This window comes from Podarcis muralis, chromosome 4 (assembly GCF_964188315.1).
Source record: "Podarcis muralis chromosome 4, rPodMur119.hap1.1, whole genome shotgun sequence".
Taxonomy (NCBI): Eukaryota; Metazoa; Chordata; class Lepidosauria; order Squamata; family Lacertidae; genus Podarcis; species Podarcis muralis.
The window spans coordinates 28,466,189-28,489,345 of record NC_135658.1 but is presented as its reverse complement, the minus strand read 5'-3'; the positions used below and the strand labels follow the sequence as shown (position 1 = coordinate 28,489,345).

The following is a 23,157-nucleotide window of genomic DNA, read 5'->3' as shown; positions in this document are numbered from 1 at the left end:
ATTGGTTACCAGGGAATTTTGGTGGCCTAAGGTGAGGGAAGATGTAAGGGAGTATGTAAGAGGGTGTGACCAATGCCAGCGAGCTAAAGGGGAAAGGCGGGCGCCGGCAGGGTTATTAGAACCCTTACCCACCCCCGAACGGCCATGGGAGGCGGTATCGATAGATTTAATGACGGATCTGCCGAAGTCCAAGGGGAAAACAGCCATCATGGTAGTAGTAGACCTGTTAACTAAGATGTGCCACTTTGTAGCATGCTCACATGCAGTCACAGCGGAAGAGACAGCGAAATTGTTTGTAGAACACATTTTCCGGTTGCATGGCGCCCCCTTGAGGGTGGTCTCAGACAGAGGCAAACAATTTACGTCCAGGTTCTGGAGGAAGCTCATGAGCTTACTGCACGTGGAGGTCAATTTTTCGACTGCCCGGCACCCTGAAACCAACGGGCAGGCGGAAAGAGCAAACGGTATCCTCCAGCAGTACCTGAGGTGTTATGTCAATGACAGAGAGAACGATTGGGTCGAAAAGTTGGCGCTGGCAGAGTTTGCCTACAATAATGCGGAGAATGTGTCTACAGGGATGAGCCCCTTTTTGGCCAATTATGGGTGTCATCCCAGGGCATTTCCAGGGGGAGGAGGGGAGAGATGGAGCGTCCCAGCGGCCGAACATTTTGTAGAAGAGATGGAAGCGATCCATCGTCAGCTCCAGCTCAACTTAGAAAGGGCCAAAGAAGAATATAAGAGGCAGGCAGACAAGAACAGAAGGGAAGGTGAAGCCGTAAGGGTGGGGGATCAGGTGTGGCTGTCAACCCAAGGCTTGCCGTTCAAAGGGGGTTGCAAGAAGTTGAGACCCAAAAGGCTGGGACCCTTTGAGGTCATTCAGCAGGTCAACCCAGTGGCTTTCAAACTCCGGTTACCCAATCACATGAAATTGCACCCAGTATTCCATAGGTCCTTACTGTCACCGTATAGGGGGGGACGTGAAGGGGAATCCACCAGGGGACCAGCCTTAGAAGAAAGGGAACGCAGCAGCCATGTTGCGGAAATCATCGATTCCAGGTGGAAGGGGAATCAGGTGGAGTATTTGGTGGCGTGGGAAGGGGAACCGGAGTCAGAAAACACCTGGGTAACTGCAGAGGATGTCAATGACGAGGTCTTAATAGAAACGTTCCACCAAAGGTTCCCGAGGAAACCTCAGCCTGTAGCAAGGTTCAGGAGGGAGTACTTCGGCACCACCGACGAGGAGGAGGAAATGGAAGGATTCACGGAATCGGAGCTGGAAGAAGAAATTGACTCCGATGACGAGGAGTACTTGGGGACCAGGAACAGCAACCGGTGGAGGGAAGTGTTCGAGACTTCGGAAGATGAGGGAGGTTCTTTCAGGGGCTTTGCTTCCTCACCGCCCATAGAGGAGGGGACGGGAGGGGGTGAATGGGGCCCTGGAGGGGAGGTGGATGTCAGGGAACTGCCATCGGAAGGACAGGAGGTGGAAGGGTTCCCTGAGGTTGAGACAGACTTAGCAGCTGAAGAGGGAACCAGCAGGGGGAGAGGAGGGGCTCCAGGGGAAAGTGAGTCGGAGGGATGGCTCAGAGACACTTCCAGCGAAAACAGTGGGGAGGTTTCAAGACCTCCTATAGGGACACCCACTCCTCGCCGGAAACTGTCACGCCGAGAGTCCAGAAGACGTGTTTCCGTTAAGGAGCTTTTATGCTGGAAGAGATTCCGTAAGAGACCACTTTCGGATTCTGCTAGCGACTGACGGAGCCGTGCTGGAGGGGCTCCGCCGTAGGCAGAGGTTTGAGGACTTGACCAAACTCTGAGGGACTTGCATTTTACGCACAAGCAGCTCATCATCCCATTACAATACGAATGAATTATATATACTGTAATACAAGGTACAGATATTATCTATCATTGCAATGAGTAGTTTAGTCCTATATAAATCCCAGAATAGGCTTTATGTAGATTGCTCTACGGTAACTTCATAATCGAGTGACTGGCCACAGTTGCATGTAACGATAAACCATGGCTAGTTTAAACAAACCATGGTCTGACATTGTCTTGAGATCGCCCCACGGGAAGGGAGATTGTTACATGAGATTACAATTTTTGACTTGCTAATGAGTGTACCCCGTTCAAATAAAGTGAACTATGATGCTTCAAAACCCTCACAGCTGATAAAAACTTCACAAATGAAGATCTATAAATGAAACAAATGTTTATAAGTGCACTGATACCTGCCTTGAAAAACTCCTCAGTCACGAGTCACTTAAACATCGCAGTGTTGAGGTGCCAAAAGCATGACCATTAATACAAAGTTCCTAGTTAAAGTATGTCCAAAATGTCATTTAACTTACATGGTCTACACATTAAGGAATACTAAGTAACAAAGCATCACTTCATATTCATACAGCGTATTATACAGACCAAAGCAACAAGACGTGATCCACAATAATGAACATAGCAAGAAAGTCAAACCTAGCTCTTGTTCACTTCAAATCTTGATGAACGTGTTTTTCCCCCTTCTCATCTTGAACAAACGAAGCTTGGTGTGACGTTACATGGTCTGACCAGGTTTATTTTCCTATTTTATTTACATTGCAGAGCCTTTTATTATGTCGCCAATCCAGTTTGGAGAATTATACTACAGGTTTAGGAATTTATAACCCATTACCAATCAGTAAGAAATCTATTCCCATTTTTCACATTATCTTTCCATATCACAGGACCTTGCATCTAAATTACTCTGAAAATATAACGTAAAAGCAGTTAATATTTGCTTTAGAATATGTAGATATTCAGAGGCTCTGTGTGTGGCTTCCTGGAATCTGCCCCCTCCCCTGCATAATGTGTTTTAAGAACATGTTAGGCAAAGGAGTGAGAAATAGGAACTAGGCATCTCTGGCACAAAGCAAAACAGAAAGCTATAGAAAGGAACCATGAAACCCAATAATTTTGGAAGAGATCAAAATGAGCAAAAAGTAATGGAATTCATTTCTAGGGGGTTTGTTCAGTTCTGCTGGTACCATTCAAGAAACCTGTGGCACTACCCATTCACTTGTCAAATATTTTAAGCTCAGAAGCAGTAAATTGATTCCAGTGGAATGCCTGGTGAACAAAAAGTAACTTGTACTTATCTCAGTGCATTTACATACATACAGAGGGAATCAGCAGTGTCTGCAAAGCCTGGTGTTTCTGGAAGCACCATGCATCATGGCAGCTCTTGCAAAGCCTTTGCAAGCACAGCGATCAACTGGTTATCAGCATCTGCAAAGCCGTGTGGGCTTTGCAGCTTGATTTCAAACTGTGTAAGAAAGGGGAAATGTCACATGCGACATCAGGCGGTTGTTAAGTCTACAATCCTGCCCACCCATTAATGTTGTTCGGCCTACCTAAATAAATAAATGCCTACCTAAATAAATCAATCAATAAAATCTGTTCTGGATATTAGCTAGTTCAGCCTTCACCAACCTGATGCTCAGATGGGAGTACAACTCCCATCAGCCCCAGTCAGGAAGGCCCAATGGTCAGGATTGATGTGAGATGTGGTTCAAAACATCTGGAGGGCACCAGGCTAGTGAAAGCTGTCAAAGAACACATAATGGAAATCAGGGAGTACACCCCCAGCCCACAACAGACAAGATACCGGTAAATCCAAACATAATTTGCTTTAGAACAAATGTTTTTTCTATAGACTGTAGCACTAGAATGACAACTACTTAGGCGTAGTACCACACACACTCCTCTCTCCATAAATACCTGATGGTTATATCATGCTCTATTATGTCCTCTATAATGTTAGCATTTCAGGCTCCTGTGTAAATTTTCAGATCACAAAAAAATGCACTTGGATAGAAATCTTAGGAGAGTACCAAGTAAGAATGAATGTCTGTTTAAACCAGAAAGCTTATTATGTGTCAGATGTGAAAAATATGGCAATGCAAATTATACAATAAGCCAGTTGTATGTTTCAATTGCAAAAACAAACATCATAAATCCACAACAAGAAGTTTAAGTCTTACCTCGCCTTGATCAGCACATTCAGTGTCTCTTTAATCAGATTAATGGTGGGATATGCTTGTCATAAACACGGGTGAGATAGTTTTGTAGAAGAGGCAGAGCCAAGTTAATTGCCTGTGATATGGATGCTGCCTTGCTTGCTTCCTAGAGACGAAAGGTATTGTTTTGCATTTGTGAACCATCTGTATCACCTAGGGAAAATAACAGTATGCATGAACTTAGGTCATCCACACTACTGTATAATATATTACTGCCACCTCTCAAAGCTAGTCATCATTTAGCTTTAACCAACAGACACACGCTTTACCAATAAATCCCTATAATTGTCTGTGAGTATTCTAAACACAGATTATGGTTTACAACAAAACCACTGCGTACAAAGTAACCAATGTTATATTAGTTGCTTAGTTCTGTAGCACTTCATAGTTTGTAAACAATGGTTACCTTTTCCTGCGGAGCAAGAACATTGTCCATAAATTTCATCATCATCTTTCTAAATGGCACTGCAGCACTATTTTTTTATTAGACCGCACGGAGGCATTTCACAGGGTCCATTGCCATTAGCAATAGCAAACGTCACTCTCTTCCATTTGATGTAAATAATAGATAAGGTACTTGACTGCCTGTGTTCAGTTTGATCAGATATCAAAATTATATCCCAAGGGTCAAAAAGTATCCGTTCCTCCCAGAACACAAATAGATGGCATGAGAACGAGTAGCCAGCTGTCCAACAATTCCTTTTAGCTCCTTCCTTTCTACCTCCTTTCCTAGACCCCATCACACCTTAAGGGCGGGGAGAAAATTCTAACACCTAGTGCAAAGCCTACATGCCACAACTAGTGTAAGAATGCTAGAAAAAGAAAAGGGCATTGTGGCAACTCCTCCCCACTTACACACATATAAAACTTTATAAAGATGGCTTCCCACTTGTCTTTATTATGCTGCAAGAAACCAGTGCTCCCCACCCCCAGGTGAAGCACACAGAAGTCCAGCATTCCTCCACCCACTTCTTGACTTTACATACTTCCAAGAAACCCAAAACAAACATTTTCAAGTCAATATGAGAGCTGGCCGGCATATGTGATTCTACACTTTTTTTCAGATCTATGACTCCACCTAGCTGCTCCTAGCTGCAATTGGTCAAGCTACGGGGCAGGAACAAAATCCACCTCCCGTGTAGCAGCTGCCGAGGGCTTTAAGCTCTACCATTGCAAGCACATGAGTTTGCGCAATGGCCCTTCCAAAATGCCCTAGCCATCCTCTTGAATCTAAGAGAATGAGGGCAGCAGGGGCACATTTATTTGACCTGCACCAGAACCAGGGGCAACCCCCAAACCAGCTAGGGAGACAGCTTGCCATAGTTTTTAGCACCTCCATGGATGGTGAATGTGACTGTTGTCAAACCGGCATCTCTTTGTTCAGGGCTGTCCCGAGTCACCCGGCAACTTACTGTAACAACTTCATGTTGAGTTCCAGCACCTACTTTTCTTGGAAAAAAAGTACTGCAATAAACTAATGGACAACAAAAGAGAAGAGAAAAGGAAAAGGAAAACAAAAAAGGCCCTAGCCAGGTCCTGGGGCTGAAGACTGCATAGAATTTGTATTTAATGCCCTTATTTATTTCCAACTAATCTCAATGTGTGTGTTGATTATGCTGTTTGGTGATGAGGAAGGGCTACTCTGTTTATTCTCAGGGGCACCTCCTATAATGTTAATGACATGAAATAAGCTTTAAAAATTATGCATAGTATAAAGTGAATTTTTATTATAAGAGTGGCTGGGGAAACCCAGCCAGATGGGTGGGGTATAAATAATAAAATTATTAATAATACTAGCACTTAAATTGATTCAGGACAGATAAAAGAAGACTTCTTGCCACAATGCAAACTATGTATCGAATTTACTGCATGGAAAAGTGGTAACTAATGACCAGAAACTGCCCATTTACTCCATCACAAAGTAAAAGCTATGGTAGATATATATATATATAAATTGATGTATCAGAAGGAAATGTGTTTGAGTTGAAGGTCAGGTTAAAAAGTATTATGGATATATTCTCTTTTGCATTTAATTTAATGTATCTGAGATTCTAATGTTATAGTTATTCCCTTTATCTATCAAGTCTCTCTCTGCCTTTCTTTCTCTCTCACACACACCAAAAATTAACTTAAGTAAAATAAGTCCTTTCCCTTTAAAACATCTGTAAAGGAAAGGGTAGATTTTATCAAGAAAGAAAATGGCATGGGTGATCAGGGTTACTCCCAATGCAGTATTCACAATTAAAACAATTAAATAAATATGTGATTTTCAATAGCTTGGCTATGTTAAGTTTGATAGCATTACTCTGGCACCATCTTCTGGCCCTTTGCAGTAGAGTTTTGACTGGTTTGCATAAAGCTAAAATTTTAGGCAGAGTTTAGTGCCTATTGAAATAAATGATCTTAGGAGGCTCTACTGCTGCTTGGTGCCAATGATGTCTGGTGCCACTAAAATATCACAGGGGTGTGGCCAATGAGAGATTACGGGGACGTGGGCACGTTCTGCTTTTCTCCATATTCTCCTCTCTTGGAAAGATACTGTGGGCACTCAAGCATTGCTATTTTACAGATACTTAACTAAACTGCAAAAGTCTTACTGCCGTTCAGAAGAGGTTCCTGCTCCCACAACCGTTTCTCTGCTGGGACAAAAGTTTTCCACCTGTTCTGGCTCTCATCCTTATCCTCCTCCTTTGCAGAGAAACAGTGAATACTTAACCACAGTTTTACTAATACTTAGCACCCAAGTGTCTATTTTGGTTCTGAAGGGATTCTTGCTGTCGCAACGTCTACTGTAGATTCATGCCACTATAACTATACATCACTCGTAGTTAAACCTCACTATTGCCAGTTGCCTAGTATTTTCTTTCTTTCAAACTTTTAGGAGATATGAATGTTGACCTTATAGCAGAAATGAGACAGTTCCACCATACACAATGATTTAATGTCTAAGAGTGAAAGATACCAGTGTATCCAGAACCTTGCCCTTCGGTGTCTTTTGACTGTAATGAGATACCGTGCTCATAGTTTTATTTTTCACATTTATCAAGTGCTCTCGACATTAGCCTGGGCTCTTTTTGCAGTTTAATTCAGAAACAACAGAAACTGGTATGTGAATGGAACAATGGACCAGAAGCTACATGTTTGCCAAACAGCTCTTGACATGCACTATCTAAAAGAAATGCACAATCCAGTTTACAACGCCTATTCAGAATGAAGCCCCTGCAAGATCAATGGGGCCTACTCCCAGGTAAGTGTGCACACTTAACATCGTATTTTGCCTCCTCTATCAGTTAGGACTCAGCATTTTCACTCACTTCCACTTCACTGTCTCCCTTTATTCTCTCTCAGCATCAAGACAATGCACCAGATGGCTGTTTTCACAAGACTCCTGCTACCTTCTCCCATTGCCCATTGCTAAATACAGCTCGTACCACCTTCCATAAGCCAGACTACATTCATCAGATTCAGCCTCAAACTACCATCTGGCGCAATCACACAGAGACTGCTGGAGCCTATTCAGTTTTAATATGTCAGAGCATTCTCTTGAAGAATGCGCAATAATAAATTATGAACCCCTCAGATCATCACCAGGGGCCTCCATTTTTTTATCCATGTTATTCATTCCATGTTGAAGTAATTTCTGTTCCCAGAGGACATTGAGCAGCATTCACAAGCTAACACACAGCCCGCAATACCATCTCACCCTTCTTCCAGGGACCTCAGGGCAGTGTACATGCTGCAGGACCATTTTATCCTAAAAATGAACTATTCTACACCTGGGATAGCTCAGTCGGTAAAGCATGAGACTCTTAATCTCTGGGTCATGGGTGAAAGATTCCTGTACTGAGGGGTTTGGACTAGATGACTCTTGTGGTCCCTTGTGAACCACTTTCCTGAAATTTCTCTTCATGACACCCCAACCAAGTAGAGTTGAGAACTACCGGTAGTGACTTGCCAAGGCCATTCAATGAGCTTCAATAGCTGAGTGGGAATTTGAACTTGGGTTTTCCTGGTTCAAGACCAGTGGAGGCAGGTCTGTTAGGACAAATGAGGTACCACCCCACCAACATCAGTCTGACTACAGTCAGCCCTCATCCGCTGGCCTTCTTATAGGCAGTTCAGGAGCATCGCTAGCTGTCATATCACCACCACCACCCCAACTTTAGTCTTAGTGCTGCCCTTGTAGAATTCTGCAGTGAGGAGGATGGAGGCGCAACTAGAATTGGTTCCATCTGTCACTGGCTCAGGCTACACCTGCTGTTGGTCACCCTGTATTCAGCCCTACTGGTCCTAATAGACACCAGATTAGGGTTGCTATACGTCCGGAATTTCCAGGACATAGCTGGCAATTGGCCATCGGAAACAGTGACCGGGCAGAAATCGCTGAAACGTCCGGGAATTCCGGCAACGCATGTCGGTAGTGTTGTTTTTGGTGATTTCCCTTAAAAATAGCCGAAAAATTTCATCCCCCACCCCCAGATTTTGCCAAGAAAAAGCTCAACAACTTTGCCCCAAAAAAGCTTAACAATCTTTCTGTCCGGATTTTTGCTTTTTGAAATAGGGCAACCCTACACTATGATCCTTAGGGACACGGGTGGCACTGTGGTCTAAACCACAGAGCCTAGGGCTTTCTGATCAGAAGGTTGGCAGTTCAAATCCCCGCGACAGGGTGAACTCCCATTGTTGAGTTCCAGCTCCTGCCCACCTAGCAGTTCGAAAGCACGTCAAAGTGCAAGTAGATAAATAGGTACCACTCCGGCGGAAGGTAAACAGCGTTTCCGTGAGATGCTTTGGTTTCGCCAGAAGCGGCTTAGTCATGGTGGCCACATGAACTGGAAAAACTGTCTGTGGACAAACGTCAGCTCCCTCAGCCAGTAAAACGAGATGAGAGCCACAACCCAGAGTCGTCCGCGACTGGACCTAAAGGTCAGGGATACCTTTACCTTTACACTATAATCAAAGTCCATCCAGTCAAGATTTTTTTAAAAAAATCCATAATAAGTATAAGCAAATTTTTAAAACGCAGTGAATTAGCAGGTCACATTCTCTTATGAGGAAAACACGCACATCTAAACAGAATAGTAAATGCATATTCTGCAATAGATACTCGGAAAGATCTACTGTACATACTAGACAGCAGCCTCAGGGACAAAACTAGACACGAAGTGTGGCCGAAGTTCCCGGCATTCTTTTTCTTTAGTTACAACCATCTGTGGGAGGTTGCTAACTTGATTAGGGAAGTGGCACTGGTGGGATGAGGTTAAACCTTTTCACCCTATGGCATTTCCCAACTGGCTCAATGGAGGCGGGGGAAGGGAAGGTCCTCCGTGGAGTGCAAAGCAGCTTCAGAGAGAAAGAGGTATTAATTAACCTAGAAAATGGAATGGGGTGAAAACCTCATACACTTGCCTCTGTATCATTGCTTTTTCCAGTGACGCTAGAATCCCCACACAACTGCTTTGAAGTAAACAACAAAGGAGATCCTGATCGTGCATCTCCTGCATCCACATAAATACTCTCCTCATCAGTTGTGCTAGAAATAGTTTCCTGCGCTGTTTAGCTGGTTAATGTATTGGTCGCAGCTGTGGCAGCCTGTGAACCTAACAACTCAAGCAGCACCACTCAACTGCTTAGTAACAGAAAGGATGGAGAATAAACCAGAGAAGCCGCAATGTTTTTCCACTACAAAATGAATATAAGAAGCAGAAGCTGGGGGGGGGGCATAGATTTTGTGTGTGTGATTGTGTGTGTTTCTCACATTCTCCCAGCCAGATGGGTTATTTTTAAAACACAAATGTTTGTGCTTTATGTACATAAGCTAGTGTATACATATTAATTCTAGAGCTCTGTTTAAGGGCTTGTCCACCCCAGAGAACTGTGCAAGTTGTTCGCATTCCCATTTAATCTGTGTCATCCACATGACATTATGCTCAAACGGCACCAATATTGATGCTTTCCCCATGTAGATTCAGGTTTTCCTGACATGGTTAGAATCAAATGAATTGGAGAAAATTTTTGTTCCAAACTGCTTCACTCGGACTTGCAGGCAATTTGTTTCAGTGTTTTTTGAGTGGGAGAATCAATAGTCACCTTTTTGCTATTCCCCTGTCCACTCCCACTCTTTCCTTAATACTTTCATTTCTTTTCCGGCCGTGCTTGTAACTATTTCCAGCATACACACATTCTTTTGATCCCTCAGATTTGCGCAAATCTAGAAAGTCACACAAGTAAAACATATTAGAAATTTCTACACCACATACTGCTCAGCAATCTGAAAAGTGTGTGTGCTGAGAATTTACTATTGCTTTCCATTCTTTTCTGTCCATGCTCATAGCTATTTCTGGTGAGCTCTTGAACAGAGGAACATGGCCTTGTACATATACAGTGGTACCTTGGTTTTCGAACGTAGGTAATCCGTTCTGGAAGACCGTTCGATTTCCGAAACGTTTGAAAACCGAGGTACCACTGTAATTGCTCTATTTGCAATATCGTACAAGTTTAAACAGTCACAGCTTCCTCCAAAGAATCCTGGGAACTGTGGTTTGGTTAAGAGCACTGAGAGTTGTTAGGAGACCCTTATTCCCCATCAGAGAGCTACAATTCCAGAGTTCCCAGGAAGAGTGATGGAATTGTAGCTCTGTGAGGGGAATAGGGAGTCTACTAACATTTCTCGGCACCTTTCACATACTACAGTTCCCAGTATTCTTTGCAGGAAGTCATGTCTCTTTAAAGTAGTATAATACTGCTTTAAATGTATAGTGCAGATGGGGCCTATATTGTTCGATCCCTCAGATTTGCACAAAACCAGATAATTGCAGGTGTTTATGCTCAGAACTTGTTGCCTGACTGTGTGCTCTTGCACACTTCTTGGGTGGTTAAAAAACAAGGTATCTGTCCACACACTTGGTTGGTATTTAATCGGCAGTGACAAACACAAAAGGGAACAGTAAAGACCAAAGTTGCTCCTCATATTCAGATTCAAATATGCACAGGTGTGAACTACTCTGGTCCAATGTGAATGGTGCGGAAAGTGGATTAACAGCTAATTAATGCTTGACTGTGAACAAGGCCTATGGAAATACAGACTAACTTTAACCATAGTGAGATATGGGCTGACTTGCTTCACATTGCAGTTCAGCCTACAACGAATGGATTGCTTCACCATGTTCCTAGTTCTGAGTTAATGGCACTCGGCAGTCTCCAGGTTATGAAGTCATTTAGGTATTTTCTATTGTTTATATCATTTCACTGGTGCCTTTTGAATATAGGAAACTTTTTTTAAAAAACTGGAATACTAATTCACCAAAATATTATGCTTGTCATTCCCAGTAGCTTTACAGCACTTTCTTCCATAGATATCAAGGTGGTCTAAGCCTGGTAAATATCATCACACCCTTTTGCAGTTGCACTGCCTACAAATGGCTTTTGTGTGAGCTTATAAAGTACATTATTTCTTTTGGGTACATTTTGTTTCAAGCCTTTTTTTAGCAAGGTATGTTCTAAAATAACAGAGAGCAACATAAAACAAGTCAGGCTTTCAAAAATAAAGATCATTATTTTTTCCACAGAAAATCTGCTAAAAATAGTGATCTCTTGAGAATATGAAAAGCAGAGAGAGTACTATATTGGTCCTGTGACATTATTCATATTCAAATACAAAACCCATTTGACAATCACCCCTGCCCACATTGTTTCAATAGTAGCTATTCAAGCTGAATGCGTGTTTAAACAGATTTTAATGAAACCTAATATGGCTTTTCAAAGAAATCTAGTTGTCACTTTTTATTTCTTTTATTATTGTTTTATTTTAAAAGACAATAAAATCATAGAATTCAGAAAGATGGCAAACATACATTCAAGAGAGTGTCCGAAAACAACAACCTCATAACGAATTCCTCCCAATACATCCAATAATACTGACAGAATCCACTGAACTAACAGACAAGGATCAAAGGGACAATGAGCAGAAGGTTACAAATTCTACCAAATACAGTGGATGTTCAGGTTGCGAATGTGATCCGTGTGGAAAGCACGTTCGCAACCCGCAGTGTCGCGTCTGCTCACGCGCAGGTTGCAATTCGGTGCTTCTGCACGAGCGCCAAAACCTGGAAGTAACCCATTCCGGTACTTCCAGGTTCAGTGCGGTGCACAACCGAAATTGCACAACCTGAAGCGTCTGTAACCCGAGGTAAACTCATACTTAGATGGAATGAAAGTCCAAAACAGTCAGGGCCGGCCCATGAGATGTGGTGAGGCAATTGTCTCAGGGCAGCAAGGCTCCCAAGCGTGGTGTTGCTGCCACTTCACACCCCCTAAGCACCACCCCTGGGCACCTCCTGGGTGCTCACCGCCATTGAGTCCTCTGTCACAGGGCTGTCAGGCAAGGACTGTCCAGAGTGAGGAATTAACTCTTTATTGTCAAAGGCACGTCCCTCTATGGGCATAGCCAGGGTTCTGAGCCTCCCAACAAAAATCCTGCCCCCCCAAAAAAATTCTGGCTGTCCATCAGTCCTACACCTTTCAACTTCCCCTAGGCATGCACCCAATGAGGCAGTTGCAGCAACAGAGAGGCCCCGACCCCGACCTCAGCATATATATCTTCCCTACCCTGTTGCTGCAGCTTCTGCTCACCCCTTTTTGTTCCTCTCCTGGACCTGGGAGACAGTGGTGCAGGAGAGGGCAGGAAGAGGAGGTGTAGAAGCCCTTAACTCTACACCAGCCTGACGGATCTCTCTCTCCTCCTGCACCTGTTTCTTCACTCTCTGCAGCTTCTCTTGCCTCTGAGTCTCAACTCCTTGCTCTTACAGGTTGCCCCAGTTCACTGATCCCTTCTTCCAAGTCAGTCTCCAACCCACCTTATTCCGGTGCCTACTCCCTCCTCAGTATCCAGCCACCACTCTTCAGTGTTTAGCCATTCCCTGACACACTCGCTGCTGGGTGCTTGCCAGTGCCAGGTGCTCGCTGCCTCCTCCTGCTCCTCTGCCACTGCAGTCATACCCACCACGGCAGCCCCACACCCCACTGTTGTGCCCAGCATTCGAAACTCCCATTGTTCTAGGCACGTTTTGCGACAGGGAATTTCATTAGCGTGAGCCGTTTCTGAGCTCTGGGCACAGTACTGCACCTAAGATTTCAGATTAAAACTGCAGATTGGAAGGGAAGGAGGACCTTTTTCTGCCTCCCCACTTCCAGCATGGCTTTGTTTTTGTTTTTTGCAGTCTTCAGATGAGTACTAGACCATGTGAAAAATGAATATAAGATTTTAGCTGAAGTTCATTCATCTTCAGCTTTGTATTCTTCTTATAAAAAAGTGTGCCTAGACATTCCATTGTTGTGCCCATAACCTAGGTTTAAGGTGCCATTTAGCTCTCAGCTTTCATATCTCAGTTTCTAACAATGGGTACGCCTCCTTCTCCATCATCACAAGAAGCAGCTCTGATACACTGGTGCCAGCAGGTGGGCAGTGGCACACCCACCGCAGTGGTGGAGCATAAGGAGACTGTAAGCACCTGGAAACATGTGGTGAGCTGCAGGCATTAGGTAGCTGGTGGCAACAAGTGGGAAGCGCCTGGTGGTGAGGAGCAGGAGGTGGCCGTGGGCGCAGCAAGGCTATGCTGGGGTTTTTGCCTCAAGCAGGAAAATGTCCTGAGCAGGCCCTGAAAACAAAGTCGTTTGTTCATGTGTGAAATAAACTTCCACCAAATTGCAGCAAAATCCTCTGGGTCTGCCTGGCCTCTGAAAGCCTTTAAATGATGGGTTAGCTTCTCCAAAATGGCAATAAGCAATGCATTTGAATACTACCTATCCAAAGGAACACACAATAAATCTTTCCAGCCCTATGAAACAACCCATCAAGCTACAACCGTTAAATAAATTACTAGCTCCGGGTCCTGAGTGACCCACCTGATACCAGACCAGTGAGGAAGCCATTTAGAAGGAAGACAATTTTGAACCCTTTTAGAAATACATTTACACCAGAAACAAGAAGTACAACTATATATTGCAGTGAAGTTATGTATAAAATAAGTATGTGCAAATCTGTGGCTTTTAACATGATCGCTCTAATCGATGTAAGGGTAATGGGCAGCCATAGCTGCATGGGCAATAGAGCCCATAAACTGCTGCTATTTGTGCAAAATGACCTGATTCACCAAAAAAATGTGCATCCCCACTTGATTAGACACTCCGATCAGCTGCTCAGGACATGGCAAGAACAGAAGGCTGCTGAGAAGATAGCGTAATGACATAGTTCAGTCACTATGTAGTCCTGTACTTAGCTGTATCCGGGTGGAGTTTCTTGTTAAGAAAGATGAAAAAGTTCTTGCCTGGCTTCCTCCAAGCTTTCTGTGGTAGAGGCATTTAGGCTGCCCGCTTCCTTGCTACCCGAAAACCTAATCCAATCCCCTGGCTGCTACATACACAGAGTTGGGTTGGGGCAACTGTGTTGCTTTGTAATCTATATCTACGTTTAAGAATGCAGTATACTGTACACTGATCAGCCATGGTAGCTTTGGTGAGCTAGTCGCAAGAATTGCTTGCTTGCCTGATTATGTCTGAAGTATGCATGAACATCAAAAGAGAACAGCATGTAAATCATTCCTAATCTTACGAACCTATCAATTATTCAGAAGCTTAGTTCTTCTTGTGCTCCCTTATAGGCAGGTCACCATGACAACATCACATTTCACTTCCTTATCTTAAGTAAGTGAACTCTGAAAACTAACATTAGCTTCAACTGTTGCATTTCTTAATGTGGCACCATATCACCACATAATCACTAGGCAAATGCCAGTATTTGAATGCAGCTTAATTTGGTTAGGTCCTCTCAAGAATATAGGCATACTGTTGTTTAAATGTACATGGGGATAAGCCCTTTAACCAACTAGATTTCAGTTAACTAGAGTGAGGTCTTTCTTTCTTCACACTTAGGCAAGCAGGAGTTGTTGACAATACCAAAAAATGAGAGAAAGCAGTATTTTGAAAAACAACTTCAGGCACATCAAAATAAACATACTTTGGCATGCTAGGAATATATTACTCCAATACCCAAGACAATAAACAAGAATTAAAGATTACAGAATCATAACTACCTAAATTATATTGGGCGGGGGGAGGGGATCAGAAACAGACTTATCTTCCAGTATGACAGAAGCTGCCGCAAACATGGTGCATTTATCAGCAAAAGACTCCCAAAACCTGAAAGACAGAGTAGGTTCTATTTTTAATAAATAAGAAAGATGAGAACATGGGGCAAAACTATCTCCAGACCACAAAGCATCTACTGCAGATGTATTGTCCTAGATATTTTAACGCGTTAAAAAATATTGGATCAAACCATTTCTTTTATTATGATCAGTGCTCACAGGGCCTAATCTGAAACCAGTTCAGCTCTGAAATATTAAGTCTATTTTACTCGTTTTAACTATGCCTTAGTGTTATGTGCAAACACAGACACTTCCTTAACTATCTTTTAAGTGTGGTGGCATGAAAAGGGCCATTTCCTCCAAAAAATTGTCCAGTTCTCTTCTAAAACTACCCAGGTTGGTGGCCAACACTGCCTACTGTGGAAGTGAGTTCCATAGTTTAACTATGTGCTGCGTGAAGAAGCACTTTACTTTATCTGTCATGAATCTTCCAACACTCAGCTTCACTGGCTGTCCATGGATTCTGGTGTTATGTCATGCAGAATTTTATAAACTTCTATCATGTCACCACTTCTTCCTTGTCTTTTCCCTAAAGTCCCAAACTGCAACGTTTCTTCACAGGGGAGTCACTTCATCCCCTTGAACATTTTGGTTGCCATTTTTTTTGTTTTTACCCTTTCCAAACCCTACAATTAGGGCTGGGAGATATCTCAATATGGCGACATATCAACAGCTAAACATTGTGATATATCAGTATATCACGATGTCTGAAACAAGAATGGAACTATGTAGGGACGCAGGTGGCGCTGTGGGTTAAACCACAGAGCCTAGGACTTGCCAATCAGAAGGTCGGCGGTTCGAATCCCTGTGACGGGGTGAGCTCCCGTTGCTCAGTCCCTGCTCCTGCCAACTTAGCAGTTCGAAAGCATGTCAAAGTGCAAGTAGATAAATAGGTACTGCTCCGGCGGGAAGGTAAACGGCGTTTCCGTGCGCTGCTCTGGTTTGCCAGAAGCGGCTTAGTCATGCTGGCCACGTGACCCGGAAGCTGTACGCCGGCTCCCTCGGCCAATAAAGCGAGATGAGCACCGCAACCCCAGAGTCAGCCACGACTGGACCTAATGGTCAGGGGTCCCTTTACCTATGTAGGGATAAACACTACAACGGCCGTTTTGAGGTGAGCTGACCAGAACTGGATGCAGTATTCTGAATGCAGTCACATCATAGATTTGCATGAGGTAGCCCACCTACCTGACATAGGACACATGGGGAAGGAGAATGTGCGTATGTGCAGTTCATGCTGAGATGCACTGCACACACCCCTTTATGGCTTCACCTACATGTTGCACAAAGTCATGGCTTTGCAGAAGCACGGAAATGCACAAGCTCTAGGTAAAATTGCATGTCATCTGGACTTGTGCATATGGTTTAGCTCTCCCAAAGTAACCATGAGTCGGAAGAAGAAAAAGAAGAAGTTGCCGCCACAGGACCAACCTTGGCTACAGATTGTGTTTAGGAGAGGGTGACATGACATACAGATTTTCAAGCTGACAGAAATGCCAAAAATGATGTCATTCTAGTGTCAGTTTTGTGTCATCTCGCTCAGTAACCATGCGCTAGTCCAGAGTTGTTGTTCATGTCTGTCTAACATAATTACAGTGGCAACAATCTAGAGAGGGGCAGCTAGATCGACACACACCCAGAATTGCTACAAGATTATTTTACATGTGAAATGGAAACTGATCCCATGGATGCCAATCCTTGACGGGGTGGGGGCAGTAGCATGTCAAAATGCCCCCAAAATATACAGTGGTACCTCAGGTTAAGTACTTAATTCGTTCCAGAGGTCTGTTCTTAATCTGAAACTGTTCTTAACCTGAAGCACCACTTTAGCTAATGGGGCCTCCTGGTGGCGCTGCGCCGCCAGAGCACAATTTCTGTTCTTATCCTGAAGCAAAGTTCTTAACCCGAGGTAATATTTCTGGGTTAGCGGAGTCTGTAACCTGAAGCGTATGTAACCTGAAGCGTATGTAACCCAAGGTACCACTGTATTTTTAAGAAGAGGAGTCTGAATGTCACCAGCTCTCAATATTTATTTTCTAATTTGTATTACTTTTTCTAAGGGATTTAGGACTATTGTCAAGTTCTATTATTTATCTTTCCATGTATCAATTTCATTTCCTGTTTAATCTATATAAATATGAACCCTTCAACTGGAGATAGTCGCCTTATACGTGATTTGAAGATTAATCTGTAGGTGGCATTGGATAGCAAGTGAAAAAGATTGTGTGTCTGATATAATTTTTTTAATGTCCCTACTACTGTTCACTTTATCAGTTCATCACAATCCCAGTATGGATTGTTTATGAATTATTTCATCCAGAGATACCATCTGCGTGCAAAAGACCGCCTGGCCTGCAAGCCGTTAATATATTTTAAAGACACACAGTATATTTTCACAAAGCAGTACACTATGTGACTGAAAAGATGGTTTTGACTGACTCCAAGTCTACATATTTTTCTTAATGCTGAATATTATCAACAACAACAGTATAGAGAAAGATTTGACCAATGGTCTGACTCAGTACAGGGAAGCATCCTATGTTCCAAACACTGTGTGAATTAGCTCATTTTCATTTATGAGTGGAAACAGTACGTAAAAAAGAAGTTTATTTTTGCCACTTGCACTTGCTCAGTCTGTGTCTTACCTCTAAAAGATGTGATTCTCAGGAATATTGAAACCGGAGGATATACAGTGGATTTACATGTCACATGAAACGAAGCCAACTTCAAACCGTATTGTTAGGAGTTTAAACAAAAAAAATCCTTCCAGTAGCACCTTAAAGACCAACTAAGTTAGTTCTTGGTATGAGCTTTCGTGTGCATGTACACTTCTTCAGATACACACATGTTAGGAGTTTGTGGGTGCTAGACACCTGTAATCCCTGGACCCAGCATGTATTTAAATATAAGTCAGACCAGCTTCCTGAACCCCTGGACCCAGCAAGTGTTAAAATGTAAGACAGACTAATTCCCTGTGTTGAGGTGATTGCCTGAGTCATTAAGAGAAGAAATGGTCAAGGGCTTGGTGCAAGATGATAAATTGGTGGGGGGCACCTCCCTCAACAAGCAAAGCCAGAGTTTGAAGTAGAGTTTTGGAGCAGTAATACAACCTAGAAATAAAGCACCTAGGCTGTGACTACGGAAGAAACGAGATCCTTTTGTGCTGTTGACACTATGATTCCCTCCATCACAGACTTAGGTTGTAGTACTGTATATGTGCAAATAAACCATATGTCCTAAAGACATCCCAGTCTCCATTGTGCCTCATTTCCAAAAGGAAGCACAAACCCTGAGTAAGCGCCTGGAACTCCTGGAAGCTGGCTTTTTAAAAATAACTGGAGTTTTTTTTATATAAAAAAAACCCCCTGGTGATAAAAAAAGCACCATCCCTGGTAGAAACAGTGCAACAAACAGAGATGCAGTGAAAGCTGCCAAAATAAACCTCCCAGCTATGCAAGGTGTGTGTGTGTGTAGCCAGGGACCTTTCATGCAACTTCCACTTCATCCAACCACTTGCATGTGACTTCTACTTCACAGTATTGTCATATTTCATAATACAACACTAGTAAAGTTTAGCCAAATCAGCTGTGACTTTGTACATCACATTGTTAGACATAAGTGACTTCTACCTATGATGATGGAGAAACACCATGCAAAGACTATTTGTGCAGTCTTGGCCATCATTGTAGGTAGAAGCTTGTACAGTGGTCAAAACATTGAGCTACAAAACAAGGAAGTCTTCCATTTGAACCTCACCTGTGCTCTGAATTTACATGGTCATCTTAGAAAAGCCACTTTTCTCCCTTGATCAGGTCATTCATCTCCATCAACTCTGTTCACAGTATGACCCACCTTACGAAGTTGCTATAAAGACACTAACCACATGCAGTGGGCTGACTGGGGAGGTAATGCCAAAACTATGCCGGGATGGGTACTCTTAATCTGCAAATGGAAGCTCCCACACGTTGTGGCTCTCAAATCACATCCTGTTTCCTAAATAAATGTACTGTAGGTATACCCACAATGCAATGAAAATCCTTCTGTGCTAACAGTGTGGTTGGCATAAATAGCCAGAGAGATCCTTCCCCCCCTCCTTTTGAAATGTAATATTGCTAACTTCATAGATACCCATGTTATTTGTTAAAAAAAATCTAAAGGCAAATGAAATACTGATTTGTGGCATGGGTATTGAAAGCCAGGTATAATAACAAACATTGAAATTTAGCAAAACCAAAGAAGGCACTTGTTTTCATGATGCAAAATGTAATTTAATAGTATTGCTCTTTACACTTTTCAAAAATATTGCAATATAGTGTTATACTGATAAAATCCCCCCAGCCCTAATTGCACTGGAACTGTAAATATATTTTAGCCTAGGAGTATGTATATTTGTATCCTGAATATACAATATTAAAATAGGTTGATCCTGTCATGCAAATGTTACATACTTCAGATGTCCTTCCTTAGTCTTCAAGAGGGCTTTCAGTGTACTTACTGATCCATAGATCAAGGTCTTAATTGGATCAAATATTCTGAAATGGTGACATCCATTGATGTTAAGTAGCATCCCCTTTTCCAAATTATTGGTTTTAATTAAGACCACTATCAGATCTTTAACTCCTTTAAAAACAACACATCTGATGTGCTACAAATATATTGCCAAAAACTCAAATAACATAATAATTTGGAAAAATTAGTACATGTCATAAAGGTACCACCCTGATCCAAAATATTCCAGTGTCAAAGTAGTTGTCCCTGTGCAATTTTTTGTGCTATAAATACATTTCCAAACTTACAGTGACTTCAGTGTAACTTCCAAGCAAATATACTTTAGGACCACAGCCTACATCAGTCTAGACAGAAAGCATCAAAATGACCCTATTTAGTAATGGGCATTAAAATATCATTAGAAATAGCTGATGAAGTCACTTCCCTTTCTGTACTTAAATATGGATTAAACTATTTATAAAGGCACACAACTATAAAATGTGTCCAAAAATAAGTTATCTGGAACACGGAGCATATGGCAGGCAGGATATTTCTCAGGCCAGAGAGGGCGGCAACCCACAAATCTATTACCATCCAAGTGGTCATCATTTAGATACTGAGACGGACAAATAAACGAATTCCTGAAGAGAGGAGCAGCTCTTAAGGCACCCCCAGTTTCCTTCAAAGGGGAGAAAAAAGGAAGAGGAAGGGGCATTACGCCTCCCACTGGATGCTGTTTTTATGGCAAATCCTGCTGTCACAGAAGGATGGGTACAATCCAAGGGGCAGAGAAAGGAGAGAGGGGACAGTGAGGAGAGGACAAGAGGGGGGCAAGTCCTTCAGTCAGTGAAGAGGTCTTAGTGGAGTGGGAGATTTAGCAGCTCTCTAGGCACTGGAGAGGGGAAGTCAGGAGTGCCAACTTGAATAAAATATTGGGGGGGGGGGCAGGTAAGCCCCGCCCCGCATAATCGACCACATGACACGGTGCACACACACCATTTGAATGGCAGTGCCCATCAACTTGGGGGGGGGGCTCAAATATTTTATGGGGGGGCAAAGACCCCTCCGCCCCTAGGAGTTGGCCCCTATGGGGGAAGTCGTCGTGGCGGCACCTCCGAGGAAGCGGGAAGGGAGCAGAGAGTGGGTGATCCTTGGAAGGCACCTCGAGGGGGGATGCTGAGGGAAGAAGGGGATGTTAAAAAAACCCCCCAAAAACTCCACACCTGGAACCCCCGCCTGAATTTAGAGGAGGGAAGAGGATGGGGTGCAAATGAGGATAACTCCTAACTCCCTTCCCTACTCGGGAAACTTTCTCCAGGGCTCCAAATGGCAAGGGAGACCAACCTCTGGGGAGGGGCTGGGGGACCCTCACCCCTTCCGAGGCGCGGCTCCCCATTAAAAAAAGAGAGAGGGAAGCAGTGGGCTCGAGCCTCCTCGTGTGGAGCCCATTCCTCCCCTGGACTCACCGTATCCTCGCCTCCGCCGGGGCTGCCGGAGGTGGCGGTGGAGGAGGAGGAGGAGGCGGCGGCGGCGGCAGCAGCCGGTGGCTCTTCTTTTTCTTCTTCTTCTTCTTCTTCTTCTGCTTCCCTCCCTTCTGTCAAGAGGAGCCCGCCCCTCACTCTCCCGACGCTGCGCCGGCAGGGCCCGCCCCCCACACCGCCTGGCGCCGCCTCGCCTCTCACCTGCTGCCCTTTCATGAAGAGGGGCTCCGAGAGGCAGCGGCGGGGAAAGGAGGGCAGGAGCCGCGCGGCGCGGCCTGCTGCTGCTTTCGCTCGCTCTTTGCGCGCGGATTCGATGGGGAGCCTGCGAGCCACGCGCGCGCGCGCGCTCCGAAGTTGAAAGGGAAAGAACAAAGGAGGAGGCTGGCTCCACCATTCCCGGTCGTTATTCTTGCGTCATCAGTTTTTATAAGGGTAATCAGAAGGCGCCTCCTGCCCCGAGCAGCTTACAATCGGCATTTGCATTGGGTGCGGGGGGAGACGTCATTGCAATTTATTATTTGCAATTCCACCCTTCTCTATAATCTCGCTCACACAAGCACACATCACAACCCCATTTTATATTTGCAACAACCCAGCGAGGTATCTGAAAATTAGTGATTGGTCTGAATCTGACAAAGAGGGCAGCTGCTGCGCATTCTGCCTAGTGTCACACACACTGACCACCTGTATTTCTGGGGCGAATTTTAGTACGCCCCTGTTTTTGCGTTTGTTTCAGAGCATTTTTTGTTGACCCCAGGACTGTAAACTTTAGCATGAGGCAAACAAGTACAGTATGTCCAAACTGTTCTGCAAGCCCCACACTGAGGTACCTGTAGTTCAGTTTTGCTGATTTTTATCCGTTTTATTGATAATTTTAATATGCACACGGCTTACAGATTTATCTATAATCTTTTCTAAGTAAATAAGGAGTGTTTTCAGTCACTTGAAACATAACTTTGAAAACAGCCCCTTATAAACTATGTATATTCTAATAGCACTGCAAAGATTCCGAGTGCTTGTAATCAGAAATGGTTCAAGAAATGTCAGAAAACCCACTTGGCTTTCATTGCCAGTAAAGTATAGTAAGGCAACTTATAATTACTGAGCCTCAAACCGGCTGCCTGAGGTGAGCTGCCTCACCCTTCCTAGCGGTACAACCAGACTTGCATGTACTCTCTCTATATATATCCATATATGAGAGGAAAATATACAACACACTATATGATACACACACACATTTAGGATCACTCCACCTTTTCATTCTGCCTTTCCACTGCGTTGTGTGAAACTACAAAATCTGTAGACCAACCTAGGATAGTCCAATAAGATGCAATTTTGCATACATTATAACCCTTCTGGTTCCTCCAAGTTTTAAATCTGTATTAATCTAACATATGAAGGATAAAAGATGAGAAACCAGAGGGAAACTAAAGTACTGTAAATGTATCTTTTGAACAAGCCACTGTTGGTCATGCCCCAGTGCTCAACATAATGAATGAATGCAGTTGTATGTATAGTGTCGATATTTTAGAGAAAGAGAAGAAGGTAAAAAGTTAAGAGAGGTTTTGTGCTTCAAAGACCAACACATTTCTAGGTAAGCACACAGTTTAATGAAGGCAGCTGCACACTAAAGATATGAGTCAAGGAAAAACAACAACAGGACTGTATTTCCAGGACATTATGAGATTTTGGAGAGTTTGCTACTGCAGGTCTTCAGAAACCGGTGTTTTGGTTGGCCCATATGTACAAGATTATCTCTGCTACTGAGTACAGATGGTTTTGTTTTCACACTCAAGTACATGTCACGAAGAACTAGCCTGCTACTCATTTACCAATCCAAACAAGAAAAAGAAACAGTCCTTTCCTTTATTGTGTAAATATAGACCTCACTGTACACTGCATCCTCCCAACACAGAAAATGTACCCACC

General features: G+C 43.5%; 1 protein-coding gene across 2 annotated transcripts in view; it reads right to left on the bottom strand.

Annotated features, from left to right (window-relative positions):
- FRY (FRY microtubule binding protein) overlaps positions 1 to 21,515 on the bottom strand; it is a 191,827-nt gene extending 170,312 nt beyond the window's left edge. The window contains exons 1-2 of one of the 2 annotated variants that reach the window (XM_077927129.1): positions 21,214 to 21,515; positions 4,020 to 4,208 (exon numbers count right to left, since the gene is read on the bottom strand). The gene's annotated coding sequence lies outside the window, so the exon portion shown is untranslated. Of the gene's footprint in view, positions 1 to 4,019; positions 4,209 to 15,145; positions 15,252 to 21,213 lie in introns of those variants that run through there. The other variant, XM_077927130.1, reaches the window with a different exon arrangement.
- Positions 21,516 to 23,157: the final 1,642 nt, after the last annotated feature.